The 17,907-nt window shown below is 50.5% G+C and overlaps 1 long non-coding RNA gene across 7 annotated transcripts; it reads left to right on the plus strand.

Annotated features, from left to right (window-relative positions):
* The first annotated feature begins 1,265 nt into the window (after nucleotides 1-1,265).
* LOC137856621 (uncharacterized) lies at nucleotides 1,266-17,525 on the plus strand. 7 transcript variants are annotated; one of them, XR_011096641.1, is made up of 4 exons: nucleotides 1,266-1,771; nucleotides 5,807-5,912; nucleotides 13,165-13,356; nucleotides 15,258-17,525. It is a non-coding gene; the product is annotated as an uncharacterized lncRNA (long non-coding RNA). The 7 variants fall into 7 exon arrangements; XR_011096643.1 differs by lacking the exon at nucleotides 13,165-13,356; XR_011096638.1 differs by lacking the exon at nucleotides 15,258-17,525 and having other exon boundaries at nucleotides 13,165-14,879.
* Nucleotides 17,526-17,907: the final 382 nt, after the last annotated feature.

Raw genomic sequence — 17,907 nt, forward strand, 5'->3', positions numbered from 1 at the left:
GGCACACAATGAAGCTGGAGTGTGCGGGGCTGGACATGGGGAGAAACCTTCCCCACTGTCCCAGGCCATGGTGTGGGGCCTGGAGGGGCTGGGGGATCTCCATCCTGGAGGTTTTGGGGAGCTGATGGAGTAACACCCTGAGCAGCCTGGCCTGAGCCCAGCGCCGGCCTCATGCAGAGCAGGGGCTGGGGAAAGACCCCGGGGCTCTGTCCCGCCTGGTGGCTGTGTCTGGGGGTCAGCGCAGGGCCACGGGGTGGCCTGGACTACAAGTAGCAGTTCTGCTGTTCCTTTTGTTCTCTGTTCACTTCACTTCAGTGTTCACCTCCCAGGATGTGAAGTTACACAGATACCTGCAAACAAAGGGACTGAGCTGCCCTTGGGGAACAGCAGTTTCTGCCCCTCGGGGGATGCAGCAAGGTCCCCTTCCTGTTGTTTCCACAAGCTGTGGGGACACAGCAGGTGCAATGTGAGGGCAACCCCAGAAGGACACGGACAAAGCAGGGCACTCGTAGAGGCACTAAGCAGAGATACGCAGTGCTGTTATGTCAGCCTGCGGCACTGCCTTGTGTCTGAATGATCACTGGGAATCCTGCTTCAGAGGAAAAGCATTTTCAAAATCTGACCTCTTTTGTCCCGTGGAAAATGTATTTGTTAGTGTATCAGCCCATTCTTACCCCGGGTCTCCTTTCAATCACCTCTATCCACACAATGTATTTCAAATTTTCTGCTGGCAGTTTTGCAGTTTTCTTGAGCGGGCAAGCATACCACTAAGAGTTTTCTCACATTGGCTTGTCATTGTGCGTGGCCGTGACACCGCTTTGCAGCTTTTGTGTGACCATTCTGCAGCCTGCGCCCGCAGCTCACCACGAGAGGAGGTGAATCAAGGTGCTTGCGACTGCCAGGTAACACCAGTGCATCCTTCTGTCTCTGCGAGCTGTCTGAAGGTCGCTGGTCAAGGGAGTCATGGCCAAACCCCCGTGTTCCTTGGGCAGCAGGTACAAGGGCACTGCGAGCAGGTGAAACCAAGCCCTGGCATGGCAGCACAGCGCAGCACACGCAGTGCACACAGTGCATGCAGCGTGCCCTGCCCTGTCACCCCAGAGGGAAGAGGCCGACAGCCCCAGTGAGCAGACATTACAGACACATTTTCACTGCAGGCTCAGGTGTGATGGGTTTAGGGGGATGAAGCCCAGCACCAGCCGATGAGCAGTGCTTGTTGCAGCTGGAGAAATAAGGATAAAAGGAATCAGCTGTCTGATCTGCCAGCTGGTATAAAGCCAGCCCTGCTGGGGTTGGGAAGGTTGGCAGGGGTGTTGTGCTGGAGTGTTTTTGGGGAGGTGGGATCCCATCATCTATATTTGATGAAGATACTGAAAAGCACTGGTCCTAAGACAGGCTCCCGAGGGACACCACTCGTCACCAGCCTCTACCTGGACATGGAGCCATTGACCATCGCTCTCTGGGTGCAAACTTCAAGCTGATCCTTATCCACTGAATGGTTCACCCTTTGAATTCACCTCTCTCCAATCTGGAGATCAGGATGTTGTGTGGGACCACGTCAAAGGCCTTACAGGAGTCCAGGTAGATGACATTTGTTGGTCTTCCCTTGTCAACTGATGCAGTCACCCCATCACAGGAGGCCACCAGGTTGCTCAGGCAGGATTTGCCCTTGGTGAAGCCGTGCTGGGTGTCTCGGATCACCTCCTTGCCCTGCATGTGCCTTGACATTGCTTCCAGGAGGATCTGCTCCATGACCCTCCCAGGCACAGAGGTGAGGCTCACTGGTCTGTAGCTCCTGGGTCCTCCTTTCTACCTCTTCTAAAGGTAGGAGTGATGTTTCCCTTTTTTCAGCCACTGGAGACTTCCCCTGACTGCCAGGACTTTTCAAATAGGAAGGAGAGAGGCTTGGCAGCTCCATCAGCCAATTCCCTTGGGACCCTGGGATACATGGCATTGGGCCCTGCTGACTTGTAGCTGCTTGGTTGCTTCCAGAGGTCCCAGACCTGCCCTTCCCTTACTGTGGGAGGGGCTGTGCTCCCCCAGCCCCTGCCTGGAGGTTTGGAGAGATATGGGAAGCAGGGGGGAGGTGGGGTGCTAGGGGCAGGGAAGAAGCCTCAGCCTGAGAGCAGCTGCCAGTGGTGCTGTGCTGCAAGGACAGGCAGGAAAGCCAGCACAGGTCAGTGCTCTGCGTGGTCCCCTCAAAGCTTTTTATCTCTTCTGTGCTCCCCATAAGTATGGCTGCTGGCGGTAGGACTCCCTTGAATCCCAGTTGTACAGCACTGCTGGGTTTGTGGGGGGTTAATGGATTGCGGGAAGCTAAAGACCCGTTGCAATGTGGCTTTGTGTGCTGGCATCAAGGCTTCTTTGTGCGTGTATGTGGCTGCTTCAGGTGTTTCACAGAACTGGGAGCTGTTGTACAAGAACAGCCCAGCCTTCCAGGATTTTATCCTCAGGTTAGTTGGGCTCAGTTTCCCTGCCTGATGGGTCGGTCTAAGGCTGCTTTTTTTTTTTTTTTTTGCTTCTAATTAGCATTCAGTTCTAGAAGGGACTCCTGAAGCCTTCTGCATTCCCTGGCCAGCCAACCTCTGTTTGCAGTGTTCTTGGCTGTAACAGAGAGGGAGTGAGGGATTTGTTTCCTGTGTCCTTGTTGCTTTTCACCCTCTGATCTCATACTGCTTTTCCACCTCTGTGTGGGTGGGGGATGGCAGTGCGCTGGGATGGTGCAGCAGGGAGAAGGGTTCCAGGCTGGCAGATTTATTTGTTAGCTCTAGTCTAGGGGGGACAGAATTCCTCTCACATCTGCTGAATGTTGGCTGCATCTAATCAGAAGTGCAATCACAGTTCCTGGTTCCTTCCAGGAGGGTGCTGCTCCCCAGGTGGGGTGGCTGCACGGCGTGCCCAGGTGTGCAGCGCTCTGCACGCACAGCCCATGTGCGTCCTGCTGAAACCTGCACCACTCACAGCCCAGGCAGAGGGAAAGGGAAGGGAAGGCTTCTCTTCCTGCAGGAATATTATTTGTTGTGCAGTTCACTGAAACCAGAGAAGCTTTATAATCGAACGTGAGCAGCTAGCATTACCCAGGTTGAAGCCAACTGTATTAGTGGAATGCAAGCACTCCGAAGAATGTTGATTTTGTGATTACTTTAAAAAAAGAAACATTCTTAAAGGACAAAAAAAAAAAAAAGAAAAAAGGTGGTAGCTTTCTCAGAACAGTTTTTACTTTTATAAGATCTAATCTGGGGTTCAGACTGACCTGACAGAGCCCTTTCACAGCAGTTCAATACAGTATGCTCCACAGTATCTTGCCAGCTGCATGCTGTGAAACTTTTGCAGTCATTAAATAGTGAATATATTTGACATACCACAATTACAGAGTCCTCTGGTGAATAACTGTGCTATAAAGCACAACTGTGAGGACTATTTTAGAATACGCAGTGTTGTAGTTCCTGTTATTTGTGCTGGATAATATGGTGTGTAACTGTTGAATTTTGATGCATTTTAAATGGGGTTGAAATATATTTGTATATTTTGCTGATGTAATAGAAAGATGGAGTGCACATGTTTCCTTTCTTTCCCTATTACTCCATAACATTAAATGAACAAATAACTAGTCTAGTTCGTAAGTGAAGATGCAGGTTATACTTCAAAGTGATACAGCAGGGTACAAATTGCACCCAGCACTTCTGACACATTGCAATAAACTGAACCTAAAAAAAAAATCCCTGCAATATAGAAGAGCTAAAACTGATTCTGTTTCTTTGTTGGAGATAGAGGCAGCATTATTAAGTGTGCAGAGCCTCACCCAAGGGACAAGGGCCTGTGATGCTCTGGCTCTGCAGAGGAGAGTGGATGCGTGCCTGTCTGTCCTAGCTGCCTGTGGCATTGGGTGAGTTGTCCTGGTCCCCTCCCGCAGTGTGTCAGCAGATAGGAACAAACATTGTCAGGTGGCACTGGAAGAACAACACATCGAGTGCTTTAGATGTAAGAAAGGAATTCACCAAATCAACGACAGGCTCAGTGCAGCAGTTAGAGGAGGTGCGGACAGTGCTGCACCAACAAGGTGTGTGGGCACAGCGCTGGCCTCTCAGCTAATGCTGCCTGCTGCAAGGGCTGTGACTTCTGTTTATGATGCCAAGAATTGATTGTGTGATAGGGTGCTGAGGAGGCTCCAAGGGGAAAGCTGTTACTGTTCACTAGTGCTGCACAAAGCACCTGGATCTGCTGGGCATGTGCAGCATCAGCACAGTGCTATGTGGGGCTGTGGCCGAGGCTGTGCCTGTGACTGGAGCGCAGCACAACTGATACCAGCACTGTGCACGCTATCTCTATGGCAAAGACTGGCTGGAAACATGCAGAGGAGGGGGGCAGTGGGACAGGCAGTGTCTCTGAAGAGACCTCTTGGTTCTCTGCTGCTTGCTGCTGGTGGCAGAGGCTGTGATGCTGCAGGTAATGGCAGGTCATCAATCCCATTCTAGTGCTTACCAGTCAAACATTTGAAGTGTAGATCTTCTAAAAATGTGGTGCAGGTGAGGAGCTGAAGGTCATCTCTTGCAGTAATGGGTTATTGTTTTTTGGTGCAGTTTGGCTCCATAGTTGTACCTTGCAAACTTCATCCCCAAATATGTTAGAACACAAGTGATCTGTATTTTTGATACTGAAGGGAGAACTTGGTAGATGAAAACATTCAGAAACAATCACATAGAAGAGAATAGTTCCCTATTGTGGTGCTATGAAGGTTCAATACAAATCACCCTGGACAAGTCATGGCTCTGGTGCCTGGCATTACAATTTAAAATTATCAGAAATCTAGATATGGGTTAATCTAGACTACCAATCATAGACCTTTTAAAATCAAAATAAATGTGCTTATATCTTGCTAAGGTCTAGAATACAAATAAGTATATTACAAGAAAAAAAAGGTCTTTAGCTTGGCCTCCCAGACAAGCACATCTTTTTCAGCTTATGAACTAATTACTGGAAAAAGCCTTGGTGCAAGCTACTGGTATTTAAACTGGTCAATAGCACAGGTGTATGAGGGGTGTGACACAGAAGCAGGGAGCATTGGCGACATGGTTCATCTAGCTCTGAACTTGCATCGGTGTTCCTGTGGGACCGGTGTGCTGGCTGGGCACGGGCTGGCGGCCCCCACCCAGAGCGTGGCTGCTGGCGTGCTCCTTGCTGCGGCAAGGCCCTGGGCTGCTGGCAGCTGGGGGAGCTGGGTAGGGTTGAACACCATTCTTCTGTCAGTTTTCCTCCCTTAGCCTTTGCCCCCTGTCACAGGTGGGTGCTCTGTCGTGCTGGGCCTTTCCCCTCCAGCTGTTGAACGGGACTGGGTGCGTCCTGTGGGCTGCTGGGTTCCGCATCCTGCATGGGTACGGGGCGTGCAGGAGCTGAGCTGGGGGGAGCCTGAGAGCTGCTGAGCTTCTTTGGGTCCGCGTGGGTTGTGGCACCACGCTGGCTGGGTGCAGCTCAGGAAGTGCCTGGGCAATGCTCGCAGGGGTCCCTGAGTGGTCCCATGTGGAACCTGGAGCTGGACTCCATGGTCCTTGGGGGTCTCCTCCAACCTGGGCTCTTCTGACTCTGGTTCTCTGTGGTCTGGGAAATGTGATGGTGCATGTACCTTTGTGCTGTGTGCTCTGGAAACAGTAAACCACACTGCTTGGCCAGGCTACCTGGGTCCAGGCATCAAGCTGAAAGAAATGGCAAAAGCGAGCACACATGGACACCTCCCTCTCCAGAGCTGCAGCAGCTGACTGGGCTTTGTGCAGACAAACTGACTCAGATTTCCTTTCTTCTGCCCACACAGCAGCAAAATCTTGACCTTCTGAGTGTGGGGGAGGGCTGAGGCAGGATTGTCCCCTCTGACTGCTGCTGGTCCTGGCACAGCCGGCACATCTTGTCACTTGTGTTGGGTGAGTCACACCTTATTCTGCTTTGCTCTTTCTGCATTTTTGTGTCACAAAACCCATCCAGCTGCTGAATGTTCTACCTTCACCTCTCTAAGTACACAGCAGCAGAAGCTGATGTTGCATGGTGGCAGATGGAGTTTATGAAATGCTGTTTAACGTTTGCATGGTGCAGGGCAAATACTGCCAGCAGTTCTTGGTGCTTGGGGGTGGAAGTGTGAGCTCGGCACTGGGGCAGATGCTTGCTCCTGTGCCTCTCCCAGGATGGGACTCATGCAGCACCTCACCTACAAGTGCCATGAAGGGCTTTCTGGGGGCCCTTGCCTGTTCAGTGTCCCCAGTACTGGCTCTGTGCTACAGCAAATGCTGTGAGGAGTGGGGGAGCCTGGAGGCACAGGAGGGCCTCTGGCTGCCCACCCGGCTCCTGACCTGGGGAGAAGCAGCCTCAGGGCTGGGAGCTGCAGGAGGCCCTCGGGGCCGCATCCAGCCCTGTCCCAGGGCACTGGTACTGCCCTGTGGGGCCTGGCCATGCCAGCAGTGTCCTGGCGAAAGAAATGGCTCTTGATGTATTTGGGTGATGTCCTTATGCTGGGCTGGTCAAAATGGAATAGGGTAGCATGGGAGGCAGACTTGCAGAAGAGGGGGTTGCATGCGTGCTTGGGTAAAGGGTTTGCCTTTGTCTGTTCCTTGGTCTCGCTGCTGTAGCACAAAGGTGTTGTGTGCAGGCTCAGCACTCAGCCTATGAGCAGCAATGGCATGCCAGATCTGAAGCCTTTTGGAACACAGCTCCCCATCCCCCCTGTGTTCTGCCCACAGTCCTGCCTGAGAACACCAATGCCTGGTGCAGCTCAGGCACGGCGGCAGCAGGATGGGGCCGGGTGCGGGGCTGCCTTCCCCTGGCCGTGCCACAGCCTGGCACCTGCACACAGCCCTCCTGCCCGGCCGTGGAGCAGCAGCAAGAGCAGAGCGCTATTTTTACGTCTCATTTGCCTTTCGTGACGGCGCAGATGCTGGTTAGGATGGGAGCGTTCACATGGCTCAGCCCACACAGAGATATTTTTGTGCTGGAGGAATGTGGGGGCTTTGCTGCTGCTTTCCTGGAGCACTGACAGCGGCTGGCACAACACAGCCCTTCGCCTCCGGGGCAAGGCTCCGTGGAGGGAAGCCCTGCCCTTGTCTGGCAGGATCCGGCTGCTTGCTGGATGCTCAGCTGCTGCCCCTGCGTTGTGCAGAGGTCAATATCCAGGTCTCATGCCCTGCGGTGGGGTGAGCGGTCATGGACAGGGCTGGCAGTAATCAGACAGTTCTGCATCCCTTCCTAAAGAGGGTGACCTCCCCAACACAGAACTGACACCAGCTAAACTGTACAAAAAGCCCTGGAGTGTGTGCCGGGGTTATGATAGAGAAAAGAAGGGATGATGGGTTTCTAGGAGCTGTTTGTGAAAGCTTTGCCTGATTCCTAGATGGAGTGTCCCTGATCTGCACAAACAGGGCTGCAGAGCTAACCACACCTGAGCAAAGAGTGGGGTCTGTGTGCTGCTGGGCATGATGAGGAGATGCAGGTCTGTTGCTGGGTCCCTGTATGCAGCAGGGTGAGGGCACAGCCCCCCGGCCCTTCAGGCTCACAGCCTGTGCAAACCAGGGGACTCTCCTGCTCTTTCTACATGAACCTGTTGCTCTCGTCTTTGCTGCTATTAAGCAGCTTTTCTGCACAGCACGCAGAGCGAGAAGTGAGTCAGTGGATGAAGTCTCTCATCCCGCTGTGCCACCTACAAAGTTCCCTAGAGGTGTCTTGAGTCACACCAGCAATCCCTCCTGAGGTAAGTACGGAAAAGAGGAGTTCAGCCACTGAGACAGTGGTTTTCTTTAGAAAGGTGAGAGGTGGTTTTCTTTAGAAGGCAAATTTACACAAGTAGGCATTTACAGACTGGTAAAACAAGAAACCCCACTGCCAAATAATCCCGTTACTGAACATGTGTAGAGCACACATTACCTTTGGTGAAAGACTTTCCTGTTACGTTTCACAGTTCCAACCACAGTATGTTACTTTGGGATTGATCGGAAGGTGCTGACAGTGACATAAGGAAAGAGTTTTACAAAAACAGGGTGTGAGATGTGGGGCCCCCTTTTTAAACATAACTGAACCATTGCTGATGAGTGCCGTTGATGTTCCACTGGTAAACTTTCTGGGAGAGAAATCATAACCTGGCTGGTTCTGATCTGTGTGGCTGTTCCAGTTTAAAGGTTGTTGGGTCGATGGGGTCATTCAGTCACACTGAGGAGTTGGTTTTGGCGTGGCAGAGTGGCACCAAGCTGTGCACACACGGGAGCTTCATGTCGCACTTGCACTTTGTGCAGGAGCCTATGAACCAGTGTTCATTTGCTGTGCTTTGTTCCTCAGCTGCTGTTCAGGATGTGTCTGTTCCACTTGGGAAATATTTGCTGTCATCTTAATCATTCTTTCTATTTGGCTCTTATGTCAATAATGACTGAGGAGCAAAATTAAGCATCCTTAATAGGCTCTTGTGGGGATCTTATCAAAAGCCATTTACAATTCTTCACTTTCCTTCTGCTTTAGATAAAGTGTTTGTAGCACGAAGCCATGCCGGTGGCTGTCACAGTGCTTGTTGCTGTTCACAGCAATGCTGAGCGCTGGGCAGTGTGTGCAGGGCAGTGAGTGCCGGGCAGGGGCTCCGTTGGGGTGTCTTCCTTCTGCACGTCTCCCCACGGCGTTACCGGGGTGTCTGTTTTATCGAGCTCTCTGCCTGCTGGCCAGGAGCGATCCCCCAAGGCTCCCTGTCTCTGCAGCCCCTGGAAGCACCCTGAGCTCTGGCAGCGCCTGGGCTCGGTGCCATCCATCTGCCTGGGCACCTGGCCCTGCAGTGGGGCTGTGTCTGTGCGGTGCTTGCAGCAGGAGCTGGGCTGCTTGGGTGGGACTTGGTGAAAGCCCCCACCTGGGGCAGAGCAGGGCCTGGCACTCTGCGGTGCCTTCAGAAAAGTAAAATTGATGTCACTGGGAGAACTGAGCGGAGCTGATGGGAGATGTGTAGCAGATTGTATGTTGGGATTTTTAATGTGGAGCTAGGGCTGGAACAAGGTTTTTTTGTCTTTCTGGTAGCTTCCATCCCTGCATGGTAGAATAGCCAAGTCCTTTCCATCCTTGGTCCAGGCAAATTCATGTCAGGTTTCAGACAGGGACTGATGCTTCAAGGGGGCTGGGTGGTGGAGGTGGAGAACTGAGGTAGAGCTTTTACATGAAACGTGTGGTTCTGTCCTCCCCTGATGGTTGGGGAATATTTGCACACTGCTGAGTAGCTCGATGCTTTGGTTAAGACAAGTGAGCCACCTGATGTGGTGAGAGGGCAACCTCAGCGCTGCTCCTGTCGTCCTGCTGAAGTCCTACCCAAGCACACAGCATCTCACCTCAGTGGGTGATGGTGAGGGCCAGCCGTGCCTTGCAGCATGTGCTGAGCCTGGCCCCAGCAAGGTGCCTCTGAGACTTACAGAGTTCCCACGCGTCAGATAGAGGAGGGTTAATGTGCAGGATCACCACCACAGCAGGAGCCCCTGCTGGCTAACCTGCTGCCCACCGCCTACGGGCTTCAGAGCGAGCCTTTGGGGACAGCCTGCAGATCGAGCCAGGGTTTCTCGCTTGGTCCTTTTTTACTGATAATTGCCATTAAATAGGCTACTGCTCATCCTGCTGCTATTCATATCAAGCCTTTCTCCCTTCTCCCCAGCTGTGAACCTGTTTGAAGCAATAACTGTATTTAAGAAATAATAGAGTAAGCGGGAGGACCTGGTGTTTCTGCTCTTCCAGATTATCTGTATGGTGAATATAACTATTTGATGTGGAAAAAAATAAAATGTCATCTTTAGCAGCTCTCTTTCAATCCCCCTCCTCATCTCCTCCCTCCCCCCCCCGATCATTTAGTTTTTCTTATTTGGTGTATCTTCCTCTGCTTTAAATGGGTCTTCACATTATCCATCTTTGAACCCTTTTCAGAATCAATGAGGCAGTGAAAAAATGGAGATTTACATGAGAAGCAGTTCGTGTATTTTAGCAAAGGTCCTTGGAGCCTTCCCTTGACAATGATACAAGTTATCTCAAAAGCAGGGTAACTGACTCATTTGTATTTTGTTTTAAAAGAATCTGCTTCTTTCCACTCCCTTCGTTGGCTGGAGCCTTGAGTTCAGTTCTCTGAGGTTTCACCCTGTTGCTCTCGCTGATACCAAAGTCATTGCAAATACATGTTTCCCATCAATATGTGTTAGGCAAATAAATCACCACGGCAGTGCTTTTTCATGTGCAGGCTTCTGACTTCAGTGTTTTGACTAAGCTAAAGTGAGATTTCCCCCAGCACAGCCTCTGGTAGGAGACTTGAGCTTGGCAAAAATGGTGATGGATGGGAGAGACAAAACACTGTGTGTTAAATTTGTCCTCTGTACTTCATGCAGCCCCTGCAGGCCTCTGGCTGGGAGCTGGTGGTGCTGCTGAACATGCCATGGGCATTTGTGGTGTGTGACAAGGAGAGCAGGGGCCCGTGGTGGGCTGGGGCCAGGAAGAGGCAGTGGGGCTCAGACTGTTGGAGCTGAACAACAGGGGCTGGAAGAGAGGCAGCTGTGCCTGCCGGGTTGTGTGAGACACCTGGCCTGCACCGTGCTCAGCCAGGGCTCACTCCGTGACCGCCGTGTGCCCGACCTGCTGCAGGCACCGCCACGTCCCCCACCCGGCCCGTCTGCGGCAGGGACCAGCCTGCTCACAGCCAACTGCCCAGGAGCAACCTTTGAATATAAATGTTACCTGACCTTTGGAGGGGTGAAAAAAACACAAGTAGGCAAATGTGTCTGTGTGACATCTGAGAGAGCCACAGCTCCAAGCTGGAATGGGAAGTAACTTAGTTATCCCTTTGGAGTTATTTTGGAGAAGAAAAAACACTGAATACAAAATTTACATCCAGTTGGTTTCCTACCAACACTACCACAGAAATTTCTTGAAGGATAGAAGCTTACATTTATACGCTCAGTCTGAGCTTGTGGGCAGCTCCAGGCTGGGTGTGCAGCTGGCAGGGGGGCTTTCCTCTGAGCCCCTGCTCCAAGGCTTTGCGTTGGGTATGACAAGCTGGCGTGCACAGGGTGTGTTCTTTGAAATGCTGCTGCCAAAACAGTTGGGCCAAGATTCTGAGTATATTGTGATGAGAAGATTATTAAATCAAAGAAAAATCTTAATTGGTCCAGCAATTAGCTGTATGCATAAGATAAAACATTGCAGTCTGAAGTGGCAATGTGAGAGCCTTCATGAGAACCTGGCTGGTTATTTTAAACACCGCATGCCACTAATGGTGACTAAATCCTAGCAGGCAGCGTGCTGGTTAATGCCCACAAGTTACCATGCCAGCCTTTATCTGTCCCTTCCCAAGCCCTGTGCCTGTTTGCACTGGGTGTTTGCTCATTTCTGGGCGGTGATGGAGGACAAGGGACAAGTGCTCAGTGCTGAGCCGAGGCTGGGGAGAACAGCAGCCTGGCAGCTCCTGCATGCACCCTCCTGGGACCAGGGCTCATGCCCGAAGCCACAGGGCCAATTGTATCTGGCGAGGTTATTCCTAAGGAACAGACTGACCGGAGGGATGGAAAGCATCTGTCCCTACCACTGGCTGCACACAGCTGGTCCTGCATGGATCATGCATCTGATTCCAGCAAAACCGTGTTGGAGAGGAGGTGCATGCTCTGGGTCCTGGGTACCCTCCTGCCTCTCTGGTTGCCTCTTTCTTCCCCAGGTATATTTTCTCAGTATTTAATGGCTTTTCCTGACATTTTTCTTCATAAAAATAAGTAACCAATTTCTCATTACTCTAGCAATAGCAAATCTAAAATTAGAGCTGCGGGCTCTGTACTGACAAGTCGGTGTGGTCCCAGCCTTGCATGGGCTTTCCATGGTGCAAGACAATGAGCTTGTTTTCAGTGGGACAGCGACTGTCTGATGGTTAGGTGGCCGCTGCCTCAATTTGCTTTGGCTTTAGCTTAACTTGCTTTTTGTTAATTACTTGCCAGCGCTATCAAGGAGCTCTGCCAGGTAGGGTCAGCATCTGTGACCCTGCAATGAGTGGCAATGGGAAGTGGCCACCCAGGGGTGCCAGCAGCCCTGGGTCCTGTGGGCCAGGGCAGGGGCACAGCCAGGTGCTGGGGAGCTCACCTAGCAAGAATGTAGCTGTATTTTTAATGATTTAAAAAAATAATAATGAGATAATTTGGAATGTAGGTGTTAGTGCTGTTGTAGCTGGACTAATAATAACTGGTTCTCATATTTCGATTAGGCTGGTAAAACATTAATTAGACCAGCAATAAATTCTTGGCACCTTGGATGTGCGCTCCTGTTTGCCTGTAACAAGATTTTGAGTATAACAAATGAAGTGTATATATTTTTATGGCAAGTCATAACACTTCCTCTGAGGTATCTTAGGTTTCATTGGATGATTCCAACTAATTGTCCTTGAATTCATTATAGAGAAAACTCTCAGCTGTCATTTGAAATGACTGAGATTTTTAGACGTGGAAATGACTGTTCAGTGGAGATAATCTGCCAGAATTTCTTATTGCAAAGTCCTGTGTTTAATATCTTGGCATTCCTCCTTTGTTTCTTCTAATGTAAGGCAATAGTTATCATTACTGTGTCATCTGCCTGGAGTGGGGCTTGTCTTCAGCACTTCTCTTGGTAGAAAAGTAACTCCTTATTTCCTAATTGCTGGATTAATGTTTTGAGCTCAGGAAGTTAAACAGTGGCAGGATGAGACAGTCATGCAGGGACAAGGCACAATGAGACAGCTGCAGAGCCGTGCTGCCACAGTACTCTGATAAGGGAGAAGAATGTATCATTTCCATTGGCAATTATGTTCAATCCATAGTAGCTTTGCTTCGTATTTGCAATCCATTCACCAGGATTATTTTGCAGTCATATGAAAGCAATCATGTTTACATGATTATGCACATGTGGAATACATAAACATAGAAAACGAGACTTACAGAGCTCAGTGTGACAGCTGTACTTTCTTCTGGGGGCATACTTGTTCACTGAATTTCCACCCCCTCCCCCCTTGTTGGCATTTCAGTGAAAAAAAAGAATTTAAAATATAGAAAATGTTAAGGATATGAAGGATCATTCTCATAATTTGACTTATGTTAACTTCTGTAAAAACTTCAAGTTTAGGAAAATTGTCTTCTCACTTGAGGTTTTCTTTTGTTCTGTTTTTCTTTTTTGAAGACTTTTTGATAGTAAAACAGATGCAAAGTAAAGTACATACAAGGAACAGACGCAGTCACAGAACTGATGTTTTGCAAATCCTTTACAACTTTCCACTCATATTGATGTAAAACCTGTGATCAGACTGCATCAAACTGCTTGACATATGGATCTGCACAGTTTGTATCTGTCAAGAGCAGAAGAGACAGCACGGTGAGTCAAACACGGTGGGATCTGAGGAACAACAGAGTTCTGGTTCCAAGAAGGAGAGCTAATACATTTAAATGGGGGCAAAACTCACGTCATGTTACACTTCCCAGCAGCCATAGCAGTGGGCATAAAACCTCCAAGAAGATGGGATGGGATCGGTCTGGGAATAATTGCTTCTGACCCAGCACTTCGCTTACTGACTCCCCTGCTGAAGAAGCACAGGGCCAGGCTGCAGAGGGTTCCCCAGCTGCCAGTGGAGGTGATGAGAGCTCCTGCGTCTGTCCTGGCTCCTTCCTGCCCCACACACACGCAGAGAAGGGCTCAGCCCATGGGCTTGCTGCACAATGTACTGCTGTCCTCATGCACCTGCTCAGCCTGCTGCTGTGCACACGGAGGCTGGAGGCTGGAGCTGCCTCCAGCATGGGTGAGGGGAGTGGGCAGACGAGTGGCAAGATGCCAGCCTGCACGTGGCGAGTCCCATTGCTCCCCTTTCTCATTGCTTGGGCACTGCAGTGTGCCAGGAGGTGGCTCCCCATTGCATCCTGCTCAGCTTGCCGGAACCCTGGCCCCAAGCACCCCCACAGTGCCCTCATGCTCTGGCTGCAGCATCTGGAGTCGTGTGGTCACCCAGCCAAATCTGCATCCCTGCTCTGGCAAAGCACCGGTTTCTCACCAATAGCTGCTCTCAGAGGGTAGATCCCAAATCTTACATGCTACACCAGATTTATCCTGTGCTGCCAGAACTGCTCTTAGCTGCAGAGGGACTCCCTGGTCTCTGTGCTCATAGCAAACCCTTGTTCATCTTCAGACGTTGCTACACAGACACACAGAGCTTTTCCCAGCTCAGGAGGGTGCTTGGTGCGAGCTGTTGGAGGTGCCCCTGTGCTGAGCAGCCGGAAGGAGCAGACCTACGGCAGGGCCAGGCCAGGAGCAGGAGGAGCAGGCTGAGCTGCAGGTACCCGAGCATGGCTCCTGCCACCGACTGCAGCTCAGCTGACAGCTGATGTGTTCTTATTAATTTGCTAATGCCATGGGACAGACTCATTAATTGCATTGAGAACTGATAGGCAATGGCTGGGACTTGTTATGATTATCTGGAAATGATGCTGTACAAGCTGACATGATTTAAAAAAAAAAAAGATCCTGGCAGTTGTCCTTTGTACACATCAGCCCCTGCTCAGCTCCATCCATGTTGCAGTCTGTCCGGGGGATCCAGCAGCAGCCCGTTGCTTGATATTGCTGTGAACCTGCTAATGCCCGGGGGCAAAAGCTGAATGTTCCTCTAAAGGGAAAGTGCTGAGATTGCATGCTGCATGTATTTCTGGTGCAAACTGACATTGCTTCTTTGGCTTTGTACCTCTGAGCATAGCTTGGCCAGAACTGGGGGAGGCTGAGGCAGAGAAATGACTGGGGCACGGGAGAAGCGGTGTCTGGGGGTGCTGCTGGCACGTAGCTGCTCGGAGCACCCTTCTGCTGATTCCCTGACTGTGCTGCGCTGTGACCTTCCTGGTGAAAGAAAATTCAGTGCTGAAGTATTTTATTTCTTTAAAGGGGAGTTTGTAATATTTATAACATTCACAGCAAAATTAAAATACATGAAACAGACATTGCCCTGCAGGCGTCTTTGGGCATATGGAGAAAAGAGCTAGCAAAAATGATTTATTTTCAGATATAATGTAAAAGAAACTTTCTTAATTTTCAGATGTGTATTAGCTAAAGCACAGGTGAAACAATAATAAATCAGCAATTTAAAAGACTTCTGCCCACTTTTGGCAGGATTGGCACTATGATTCAGTGCTGCTAAGGCCATTTGGCAGGTTCATACCAGAATAATGCTTGGAAAAGTGTGACTTTAATACTCCTGTGAGTGAAGGATCCATTTCTGTTCAATTTTTGTTTTTAAGATTAGTAAGAAGAGACAGATTGTCCAGTACAAAAAGAAGGAAAGAAAAGAAAATCACCTGTGCCTGGCGCAGTGCCATTATAAAGAAGCAGCCTCTGAGCTCAGTGTATCTGTACACAGGAACCTGGTCTCCAGCTGACTCGTAAATGAGGCACTCTCCTCAGTGAATGCACTTTCAGAGAAAGCCCAGTGCTGGATTGCTTTTCATATAAGCGTTTCAGCAGAGGAGACCCCAGAGTGCTGCTCTGAAGCTGTGGCTTGCATTTCAAGTGTATACACAGAAACGTGTCTTCCTTTCTTTCTTGGAAGAGCATCCAGACACAACTATTAGCATAATGCTCCAGCGTAACAGCTGTGCTGCGCAGACACCCACACCGGGGTGTTTCTTACAAATAACTGATTTGCTGGGGCCTTGGCATGGTGCATTGTACAGAGAGGGAATGAAACCCCTGCCTGGCCTTGCTCTTTCTGTTCTGGAGGCCCTTGGTAATCCTCCCTAACATTAATAGGGCTTCCCTTTTCCATTGAAAAAGTACATTTACCCCAGCTCTGGGCTCGTCCCTGTTACCCTGATGGTACTGGCGAGATTGGCTGCGTCCCCTCCACCCCTTCCATGACTAACTCGCAGTGATATCACCAGCTCTCTTCCCTCTGACTTTGTCTTTGCCTCAGGACTGCTCCCACTGGCCGCACAAGCATCTCTTTTCAGAGCAGTGCACCTCTTCTGACGCTGCAGGAATGAGATGTGCTGCAGCAATGCGCCCACGTGCCTCACCCCACTGCAGGGCATCTCTGCACCCACCTGGCTGCTCACCCCATGGAAGAAGGGCCAAACCTCTCAGAGTCATTCTTCAACAAGTAAAGCATCCTGACAGAGGCTCGTAGAGCGCATCAGGGTCTGGCTGCAGGCTTGTCCTGGGAATGTTGACCCCCTCACAGCTATCAGCAGTGTCCCCACCACGGGAGGCTTCACAGGACACCCCTCTGCCTTGCAGGCAGTGGCGGTGACACCCGGTCTCCCCAGAGACCCCCCCCACGCCCTTATCAGCACTTCTCCATCCCTGAGCTCTGCAGCATCTGCTGATGCCCGGGCTCACGTGTGTCTGTGGAGCAGAACAAAGCTCTCTCCTTTGCTCTGCGTGGGGAAAATGTCCCGTGTGGCTTGGCAATCTCTGCCAGCTGAAATAGAGCAGAGCCAAAGGGACTGCACATCCTTAAAAACTTCAAAGACTGAGAAGGTACTGCTGGCAGGGAATGGCTGTGGCAGGTCGCTTCTACAGGGATGCTCGCTCAGGAAGCCCAGCACCCTGCTCCCAGCAGCACTGCACCGGCACCGCTCGCTAAGCGCCACTCTCCTGCAGAGTTCACGTGCTGCGGAGCCGACCACGGGGCTGCGCAGATGTGTTTTGTCTCAAACCATTTCTGTACTGGTGAGTAGAAGACAAGATCAGTTCCGAAAGCATGGATACAGAAGTGCAGCTGGGAGAGAGAAAAGGAGAAATATTTTTCTCCAATTACTTTATTCTTTTATTCTCATCAGTCTTCTTAACAAGAAAACAAGTACATTTTGGTGAAGTACTGGTGCAGATAACTCACAGGGAAACTTTAGTATCTTCCTGAGCATTGCCCAGAGCTCTATATATTTTGGTGTTCACCCTCTCTGCAGGGCTGTGTGCTACCTATAGCCTTCTCAGAGCCCCTGGCCTCCCTGTACTGCCACGAGTGCTGCGAGATTGTGGGACTGCAGAACAGGGTGCAGGGAAACCTGGTGTTGTGATCTGAGGCAGAGGAAGAGCACCTGACTCATTGGACAAACTCAATTTCCTTGGCTTTCCTATTTCCACTAATGAGCAGAAGCAGTAAAAGACCTCCACTGTCACTTTTTAATTTTATTCTTTTTTAATTTTTAATCAAGACACTTTGCAGGCAGACCATGGTTTACACGGGTATTCATATGCCTGCTGCATTCAGCACAAGGGAGCCCATCTCATACCAGAAGTCTTGGCAAATAGCACTGGAATACAAAGGCCTGGCAGCGAGGGCTGCTGATAAACTCGGCCTGGCCAGACACGCAGTGCTTCTCCTGCTGAGGCTCAGGGCTGCACCCGCGTCCTGGGCTGGGGAGCGGGCAGGTGAGTGCTGTAGAGCGGGTAACACGCTCCTCTTGTGTGCGCAGACACAACAGGCTCCAACCGTCTGTGGTTTGAGCACAGCATCTCCTCAAACTGAAAAAAAAAAAAAATAGAAGAAAATCTCTTCTCGATCTGAAGACACCAAGTGCTGATCAAATGATACTGGCCCACTTCAGAGGATTTGTTTGATCCTTTTCTAAGTGGCTTAGTCTCCTCTACACGGAATACACAAAATCTTTTCTTATATCCAATTAAGATTTCTTCTAGGTGTGGGTAGCACTTTGCTCTGTTCAAAGGCTCTCTTCTCCCTGCTGCGGGAGAGCTCTGTGCGTAGCGTGAGCCTGCTCTCAAAGGCACAGGGAGGGCAGGACGCGCCTTGCTTGTTTTTTCTGGTCAAATTGTCAATTGAACAGAGCATTTCACAGTGGCACAAGCAGAAAATAATTGGCTACACTGCACGTTTCTGCATGAGTACCTGGAAATCACGGAGTCAGAGGGAAGAGGTTTGCTCTGTTTGGT

This window comes from Anas acuta, chromosome 5 (assembly GCF_963932015.1).
Source record: "Anas acuta chromosome 5, bAnaAcu1.1, whole genome shotgun sequence".
Taxonomy (NCBI): Eukaryota; Metazoa; Chordata; class Aves; order Anseriformes; family Anatidae; genus Anas; species Anas acuta.